The 9270-nt window shown below is 57.8% G+C and overlaps 1 non-coding gene across 1 annotated transcript; it reads right to left on the reverse strand.

Moving 5' to 3' along the window:
• Positions 1–8855: 8855 nt before the first annotated feature.
• TRNAA-CGC (transfer RNA alanine (anticodon CGC)) lies at positions 8856–8927 on the reverse strand. The gene has a single exon. It is a non-coding gene; the product is annotated as a tRNA-Ala (tRNA).
• Between the last annotated feature and the right edge of the window lie 343 nt (positions 8928–9270).

The following is a 9270-nucleotide window of genomic DNA, read 5'->3' on the forward strand; positions in this document are numbered from 1 at the left end:
TCTGTAGACCCTGAGGTCTGCCCAGAGCTCTGCTGGGTTCCTTGACAGCGAGGAGTACAATGACGTAGAAAGAAGAGGAACCGAGAGCAGAAAGGATGACACAGATGCCTACTTGGAGCAAACTATCTCCCAATCTGCTTATGGCCTCAAGCTGGTCTGGCCTGAGCGCTTTGGATGAGCTCACCGCCCTCATGGTCCTCCTTGTCTTCTCATTGGTTTCCTGGCATGGAGACTGTCCCGGGAAGGAGGAACCAATGACACCGGTCCCGGTTAAAACCTAACGACCGCACACCTGTTGGTGACTTCCCAGAGCTTCCCAGCATCACTCTACCTGCAGGGTTGTTCCATCTCAGGTGCTGTAGAAACAGAGGAACAGGCAACATGGCATCTTGTGTGTTTCTGCTGAGTGCTTCTGCCAGGCACACCACGTCTTTCCGAAGGTGGCCCCAGAAGAACTCTTCCATATCCTCCCATTCCTCTTTCATCAGGTCTAGAATTGCCTGGAACACAGGGCAGGTTCCTCCCTTAGGCTCTCAAGAAGATCTCCTCCCAAACTAGGCTGAATGCCCCTTACAGCATGGTAGACCTCTTTGTCAGTGTAGATCCCCAGCAGGAGGGATGAATGGAGAAAATCTCTCACAAGACCAACGCAGGCAGGCAACGGGCACCTCTCCAGCTCATTTCTCCATGAGAGAGGGCTCTCCAGGATGGACCCTTTCTCTCTTTTATCCTCGGTGTTGCATTCAGAAAGAGCAATTACCCACCACGTCTTTTCCTATGTCCCACGATGGGGCCACAGGACACATAGACCTTTGCCTTGGCCAGCCATGGTATTTTCCCCATGCCCGTGGCTCTGCGGGAGGGTTGAGTGGACGGGTGAAGCCCGCTGGGGCTGTGGAGCCAGGAGGATTGACTTTCATTTCTTTCTGCATGAGGCCTGTCTCAGGTTTGTGGTCAGTTCCCTCAATGGCAGCACCACACTTGCATGTCTTCACTTCCATGGGAAGTCCATGCTGCATTTGGACACAAGAGGGTGGAGTGAGAGAGAAGACTGGAAGCCCAGCTGGGTGCTGATGGCATCTAGCAAAAGCTGGGGGCACCCAGCAGGTTTCCATGGCCTCCACCTGGTTTTCTACATGGGGTCATTTCAACAGCTAACAACAGGCAGGAGGAGATGTGTGCCTATGAGCAAACATCTCCAGGACAAGCAGGTTCTTCCTACAGTCAACAGGACATGCCTAGGCATTGATTTGGGGATGAGAGTGACCAAGACCTGGAAGCACCCGCTTCACGGCACTGCTCCCAAGGGGAGACACAAATCCCAGGTCCATTTAACCTAGTGCCTTGCTGGGAGAAGAGCCCAGCTGGCTTCTGAGCTTTGCAGCTGCTCTTGCAGGTAAAGGACCGCTTGACACGGAGGTGACATTGGAGTCCACATTAGGAGGGAAGCAGGGCAGTAGAAGGAGCATCTACAGTGACCACCCAGTAGAAACTGCCAGGCCAAGAGGCCAAGATGTGTTTCAAGGTGGTGCAAAGGGGATGAGCACCTCTGGGAGCCAGAAGAAGACCTGAGAAGCTCATCCCAAGCCTGACTTTTTCCTATGGAGGTGACAGGGTTGCAATGAGAAGCACAAGACGACAGAGCTGCAGAGACCACCAGCCCAAAGGCTGGTTTGCATCTGACTGTGACTTCTGGAGAGGTTTCATCAGCTTCCTCTCAGGGCCTGAGCTTCATGGACTCATCCCCAAAGCCACCAGAGGGGTCATTAACATGCCACCTTGGGCTGGTCCTCTGCTGCTGGTCTCCTGGGACAAAGGGAGCTCATGGCAAGTGGGCTGTGCTGCAGAGAGACATCTCTGGCCAGGAGCAGCTCCTCTGCAGAGCCCAGCAGGGCTGAGGGCTCTGCCTGCAGGCACCGAGGGGAGAACAGCGAGGCAGAGAGAGCTTAAAGGCAGTTGGAAATGGGAGGCTTGCTGAGAGCTCAGGGAAGGAGAAATCTTGAGAGCCCTTGACACGGGAAGTCTCTGGGTGCAGGGCAATGCCGATGCGGTTCCTGGAGGCATCTCCTCAAGCTGGCAGAGCCCACAGCTCACAGTTTGAGTGGCTGTGAATGCAGGTGTGCAGGCAGGGGTGCCCAGTTGTGTCCTGCAGAGCAGGGTCCCTGCAGCCCAGGGGCTGTGTGCCGGGGCAGGGACTCTGCCACCTGCCAGGGTCAGCACTCAGCCTGCCCTGGGAGCTGCCCAGGGCACTGCAGGGAGAAGCTGTGGGTGGAAGGAGCGACCCCCTGGAAGGGCAGGGCAGGGTCCTTCTGATCTTGAGAGGGTGCTTTGTTTGTGAGGGCTGATTACAGCTTGAGATCGCCCCTGGGACATTTGCCATGGCACTTCTCAAGGAGCATTGGGATCCCCTTGGGCAGTGCCCTGGTGCCAGGAGGGGTCTGCAGGGCAGAGCTGAGCACACAGAGGGTGGGATGGGCTCTGTGAGCAGGGACAGGGAGGAGAGGTGTGGGCAGAGCACCAGCTCCTGGCAGGGACAGCTCCAGGCAGCAGAGACATGGGCAGGGAGTGGGAGGAAACTGCAGGCAAGCCCTGGGCTAGGCTGCCTTCAGGCTGCTCTCTTGTGGTCCCTCACTCTAGATGTCTGCTGGGTGTTGTCTGCTGAGCAATGAGCTGACTCTGCCTTTAGGACATCCCATCTTCAGGACATCTGACTGTCTGCTTTGCCTGTGCTGCTGGGCTTGGGAGCTGCCCCAGAAGAGCAGGCTGTGCTGTAGGATCCCAGGGAGTGCTGAGCTTTCCCTTGGAGGTCAGTTCTCTCCTCTCAGAGGCCTTTGCTTCCCTCTGAGAGGGGCTCTGTCCTTCTCTCTCAATCAGAACTGCACCCCTGGGCTGGGAAAAAAGAACCATTTGCAGATCTGCTTTTTGAACCAGGACTCCCCATCTCATCACAGTCTAGTTTTGGGGGATTATTTAAAAGTAATTTCTGTTTGTCATCATCTTCAAGGCAGCAGAAGTAAAAGTGCAGGGCAGCTGGGTGACAGTCTAATGGACACTGCATCTCTCCTGACTCTGCACTAAGCTACAAAGAGCTGAGCCTTTTTGCCTGTCCTGTCACATTCCCATTGCTGTCCTCTTCCCATTTTTCCAACCTAAAATGAGTATTTCTACCCCTCAAAAGAGCTCTCCCCAGATGTGATGGTTGAAAATAAAAACCACAGACAAAATTCTTCTAAGGAAAGGCTAAGCCTGTCTTCGGCAGCCTGCGCTCTTCTGAGTCATGAGTGCAGAGCTTTAATTTTTCCATTAAAGGTGGATTACATCTGACATCGGTTGTCAACATTGGATGTGTCACAAACCAGCTCCACGTACCCACTGCAGCTGAGCACAGCTGACTCCTCAGCTCCTCACAACACACTCAGCCAGCAGAAACCAGAGAAGGGAAATGCATTTCAATTGGGGGGTGTTTCTATGAAAAATGGAGTGGCTTTGCTCAGAGGAAGATGTCCTAATTTTCCCTGTCCTTTCATTTTTTTCAACCAGACCCCTTGCCAAGAGCCAGCAAATGACCAATGGCAGCTCCATCACTGAGTTCCTCCTCCTGGCATTCGCAGACACATGGGAGCTGCAGCTCTTGCACTTCTGGCTCTTCCTGGGCATCTACCTGGCTGCTCTCCTGGCCAATGGCCTCATCATCACTGCCATAGCCTGCGACCACCACCTCCACACCCCCATGTACTTCTTCCTCCTCAACCTCTCCCTCCTCGACCTGGGCTCCATCTCCACCACAGTGCCCAAAGCCATGGCCAATTCCCTATTGGACGTCAGGTCCATCTCCTATGCAGGCTGTGCTGCTCAAGTCTTTCTGATTGTCTTCCTGCTTGGAGCTGAGTACGCCCTTCTCACTGTCATGGCCTACGACCGCTACGTTGCCATCTGCCAACCCCTGCACTACGGGACCCTCCTGGGCAGCAGAGCTTGTGTCCACATGGCAGCAGCTGCCTGGGGCAGTGGGTTTCTCTATGCTGTGCTGCACACGGCCAATACATTTTCTATACCACTCTGCCAGGGTAATGACCTGGACCAGTTCTTCTGTGAAATCCCCCAGATCCTCAAGCTCTCCTGCTCAGACACCTACCTCAGGGAAGTTGGGCTTCTTATATTAAGCTGTTTTTTAGGTTTTGGCTGTTTTGTTTTCATTGTGCTGTCCTATGTGCAGATCTTCAGGGCTGTGCTGAGGATCCCCTCTGAGCAGGGATGGCACAAAGCCTTTTCCATGTGCCTCCCTCACCTGGCTGTGGTCTCCCTGTTTGTCACCACTGGCCTATTTGCTCACCTGAAACCCCCCTCCATCTCTTACCCATCCCTGGACCTGGTGGTGGCAGTTCTGTACTCGGTGGTTCCTCCAGCAGTGAACCCCGTCATCTACAGCATGAGGAACCAGGAGCTCAAGGAGGCCCTGAGGAAACTAATCCAATGGACCTTGCACCACCAACAGTAATTTGTCTCCCGTTGTCTGCAGAGTGCCCATGGTATATTTTATGCATCTCCTTGGGTTTTATTTTTTTCTCTGATAATCATACTTAGAGGTAATTGCTTTGGTTCATAGCACTTCTCTTGAGGCTCTGTCCTGTTGTGTCTGATCCTTGAAGAGCCATGTGTCACCTTTTGCCTTCCTAATAGCATCTCTGCAAGAAAAGGGGATCTCCTGAGGGAGGTGCCTGCAGCCTGGGCTCTCCTTGATACAGTTGTGGCTAAGAACAAGCCAGAGGAATTGCACTTTCCAAGTCTCTTCCGCCTTGTTTTCTCCTTCTGTTTGGGGAAATAATCTCATGTTATCACTGTTAGACACTTAGTTGAAGGCTCTCGTCTTGGTGTCCAGGGGCATTGGAAATGGTGCATGAGCTCCCAGTCCCCTTCCTCAGGCTGTCACAGGTATGACGGGGCTGATGGCAGAGTGGAAAGGAATCTGGTGTGGTCAGGAGAGGATGGGGACACTGCAGGTACTCTGGGGTGGGAAGTGAATGGAGACTCAGAAGGTGAAAGACCCTGAGATGAAGTCCCCCCAGGGCAGAGCACTCTACTCCAGGTACCCACAAAGAAAGACTCTGCAGTGCTGTGGGAGTCCGTGAAGATGCAGCAGGCACAGGGCAGGAGAGTGGAGAGATGCAGGAGGTGCCTGAGGAGCCGCTGGGCCAGGACTCTGCTGGTGTCCTGGGGAGCAGGGCTGGCGGGGAGGCAGAATGGGGCAAAGGCGGTCAGGGCTGGGGATCCCCTGCAGCGTCAATGCAGGAGAGGCCGAGAGGGAGTGGCCTGCGCTGGCACTTGGGGCCAGCTGCAGGCCTGGGGCCGATGGGGAGGCTGAGCCCCCCCTCTGCCTCCCAGCAGCTGCTGTGCCCTTCCGAGGGGCTGGGGCTGTGGGCTGAGTGCCCAGAGCTCTGCAGCAGCCCAGACTGCCAGCCCAGACTGGGCTGCTCTGCTGGGCTGCGCTGGGGAGAGGGCAGGGAAGGTGGGGGAGAGCCGGGGAGGGGATGGGCTGGACTGGAAAGTGCCCAGGACAGGAACAGCCTGACGTTATCGGAGCTCTGTGACCATCCAGGGGGAGGACCTGCTCCAGTGGGCCTGTGGAGCAGAGCCTGATCTCCTTGAGAAGGAAGCAAGTCATCACAGGTGCAGGAGAGAGGAGCTGCTCTGTGCCATGTTCCCTGGACACACTGGGGAAGCTGCCCCAGGGCAAGTGGGAGAAACCGCCCCACGCATCGTCCATTTCCCTCTCTGGCCATACACCCAGCCCTGGGGAGGGACCTTGGTTGTGGGGCCAGCTCCGTCCTCCTGCTGGGCTCAGTGCCTGTCCTGGGGCACGGCCAGCCCAGTGCTGTCTCTCTTCTGTCCCACACCCTGCAGATCCCACCACACGGCTGACTGCTGACACCTGCATGGGACACGACCGAGGTTGTGCAGGGGCAGGTACTGGTGGGGGGCTGCCAAATGGAGGGCTGCTGTGGGTGGAGGCATGGAGGGCTGCCACGGGGACTGTGCTGCTGGAGACGTTTCCCCACCCCATGAATGCACCCTGCTCTATCTAGTGCCTGCACTGCAGGGCCGGGGGGCCATGTTGGGCAGCAGGGCTTGGCCAGCCCAGCTGAGGAGGTCTCGTCTTCTTGCCTCATGCTCTTCAGCCTGGGGTCAGGGTCAGGCTGTGGAGCTGCGAGAGCCCATGTTCCCTGGGGAATATTCCTGCTGACAGAGACATTTCCATCCTGCCAGCCACAGTTTCCAGCAAAAATGGCTCTCTGCAAGGTCCCATGATGCACCCCAGAGGAAGCACCCATCTCCTCACCCAGGGGTTCCCCAGCTGCTCTTTCCCCCAGGCCCTGCCTGGGCCACACTGGTCCCGTGGCACAGAGGCCATGACAGAGCTGCTGTGTTGGGGTGAACCCTGGGCTGTGGCCCCACAGAAACGAGCCCTAAGGTGGCTGCGGTGCCCTGAACACCCCATCCAGCCCCAGGGGGTCTCACATCCCATGGATCACCTCCCACAGTGGTTAGGAGGCAGCTCTGCTCCCCACTGTCCTGGCACAGGGTACAGAGGCACTTGCTGGGGCACACGGGGCTGGGATTGCCCCTTCCCTGGCTCTGCCAGGTCCCCAGTCTCCATGAGCTGTTCCTGCTCCCTTGGGCCCTCACAGAGCTTGGAGCAGTGCTGGTAGATCCCCGAGCTGCCTCCTTCCTGGGCAGGGACTGTAAGGCCCCACGGCAGCCCTGGGACCCCCTCATCCTGCTGCGCTCCAGCCCCCAGCCCTGCCCTCCTGCTGCCTCCCAGGGGTGTCAGTGAGGGTTTGTGTTGGGGCAGTACCTGTGTGCAGGTGCAGGGGGGATGAGAGCAGGAGCAATGGGGGGACCTTTCCCTCAGTGCTGTGGGAGGCAGAGGAGGGAGAGTCCAGGGGAGGGAGAAAGGATCCCCAGGAGACATGGGCTGCTGCCCAAAGCCATCATCCAGCCCCTGCTCTGGAGAAGGTCCTGTCTGGGAGGCTGCTAATTTGGGCACATTTCCATGGCAGAGGGTATTTTGTGTCCCTCCCCTAAAGCCGGCACTGCTGGGAGCTGAGCCAGGGTCCCTCTCCTTGGGCTGGGGCTTTCACCTCCCCCAGCTCCCATGGGCAGAGAAATGACTCACGCAGGAGCTGGGTAGGGTGAAGGGTTTGACACTTGGGCGGGAACCCGAAACCCAAACTGCCCTCCCAGGTCCCACCGGTGGGTCTTCAGACCCCTCAAGCTCTTCCCTGATGGGCTTCTCTGCTGCAGACCAGAAGGTGTGTTGGGTGGCCATTGCAGGGGAGCAGCCCCAGGTGGGTAGCACTGCAAACACCAGGATCTGGCCCTAGAGCAGAAGAGGGGAGGAGGCAGCTGTCACCAAGAGCATCTCCCACAGCAGCATTGCCCCATTCCTTGCTGGGAGCTCCTCCACCCCTGGGGTAACCTTGAGGGATATGGGGAAAGCCCAGGGTCACAGACCTCTCTGCCCTGGTCCCTAAAGCTTTCCTGCTGGCAGTCCCTGGCCTTGTGAGATGCAGGGCTGGAGCCTGCCCAGTGGGACTTTCCCAAGGGAAGGAGGCTGTGTTTGCTGTGTCCATGTGTGTCACCCATGATGATGACCTTGAGGGTCTCTCCCTGATAACTCTCCTCTCCTGAGGGATTTCCACAGCCGTGCTCTGCCCAGCGTGAGGCAGCAGTGCAGAGGGTTGGGGTCTCACCATCAGGCCCCTTGTGTAGGTCCTGGGGAGCTGCTGCAGGAGCAAGCACAGATCTGGGGTACAGTGATGATCCCACATTGCTGCAGAGAACAGACCCAGCCCACAGGGCCAGACTGTTCAGGCCCCAAAATGCCCTGAAACGGGCTCTTTCTGCTCAGGTGTGCTGCCCCCTCACACACACCCCTGGGCTCTGTGGCTCATCTCCCTGAGGAGGAGGAGGAGGAGGAGGAGGAGGAGGAGGAGACAAAGCTCTGCCAGGTGCCAGCGTAAGGGAGAAATATTACCCCTGGGGGAGGGCAGAGCTGGCAGGGAGGTGGCATGGGGCAGACACTGGGCTCTTCTCCCTGGTCCCCACCTGGGGCGGCTTGAGTCCGCAGCTCAGTGTCCATACTGGCACCAAACATCCTGTGTTCAGAAGATATCCCCACCCCACTGCCCTTCTTCTGTACTTCACTTTTATACCTTATTTCTCTGAATTTGGGCCCACCGTTGCTGGGGGGCACTGAGCACCCTGCAGCAGAAGGCCATGTCTCATGTCCCATTTGGGTTGCAGGTGGTTTTGGTGGGGGAACAGCTGAGGCACCATCTCCTGGCCCTTGCTGCCTGTGCATGGCTTTGGACAGCCCTGTGTCTCCCTGATCCCACCAGCATGGGCTGGACGGAGACACCAAACCCCCAGGAAGAAGAGGTGGGTACCAGCCCCAGCAGTCCCACCTCTGCAGGGCTGTGCCTGACCTCAGCACCTCTGGGTTCCTCTGCTCAAGGCAGTGGTGATGGCAGAGGGAAAGAGACCTGGAGACAGGGACAGGGTAAGAAATGCCATTCCACCAGCTGGGAGTGCCACAGGCCTGTCCAGGCTGGTCCAGCTCAGACACCCCTAGCTGCTGGCACAGGGGGGTGTTTCCCAGCTGGGATGGGATCTGCACCTGAGCTCAGGTCCAGCACCTCTGGGAGGTGGCTCAGCAGAGGCAGCGCACACAGCCCTCCTCACCCCACAGACAGGCCCTGGGTGGGCAGGGCAGGCCCACAGTGCCTGGAGAGGACCAGTGCTCCAGCTCCAGCCTGTACCCGCCTGAGGCTGGGCACTGGGGGAAAAAGCACCCTTGGAGATGCCGGGGATCGAACCCAGGACCTCCCACATGCGAAGCGGGCGCTCTGCCGCTGAGCTACATCCCCTTCACGCCTGCCAGCAGGACAGACACTCTGCTGCCGTGACATGTCTATGACAAGCACAGCCCTGTTGTCCCCTGGGTGCCCGGGGACCCTCTGCAGAAAACAGCATTTGAAGCCTCCTGAGATGGGGGAAGTCAGGACGGCCTCTCCACAGGGGCCTGATCCTGGCACAGGGATGCACTGTAGAGCATTGCCCCTTCCACGTCTCGGCAGGGCAATGGGGCAGAAGGAGGCTCTTGCTGCAGGCGCTGCTCCCATGCTCTGACCCACTCTGGGCTTGATGGAGAGGAGAAAGCCCCCGAGCCTCCTCTGCCACCCAGGGCAACAGCCGTCTGTCTCCCATCTG

Source organism: Grus americana, chromosome 27, assembly GCF_028858705.1.
Source record: "Grus americana isolate bGruAme1 chromosome 27, bGruAme1.mat, whole genome shotgun sequence".
Lineage (NCBI taxonomy): Eukaryota > Metazoa > Chordata > Aves > Gruiformes > Gruidae > Grus > Grus americana.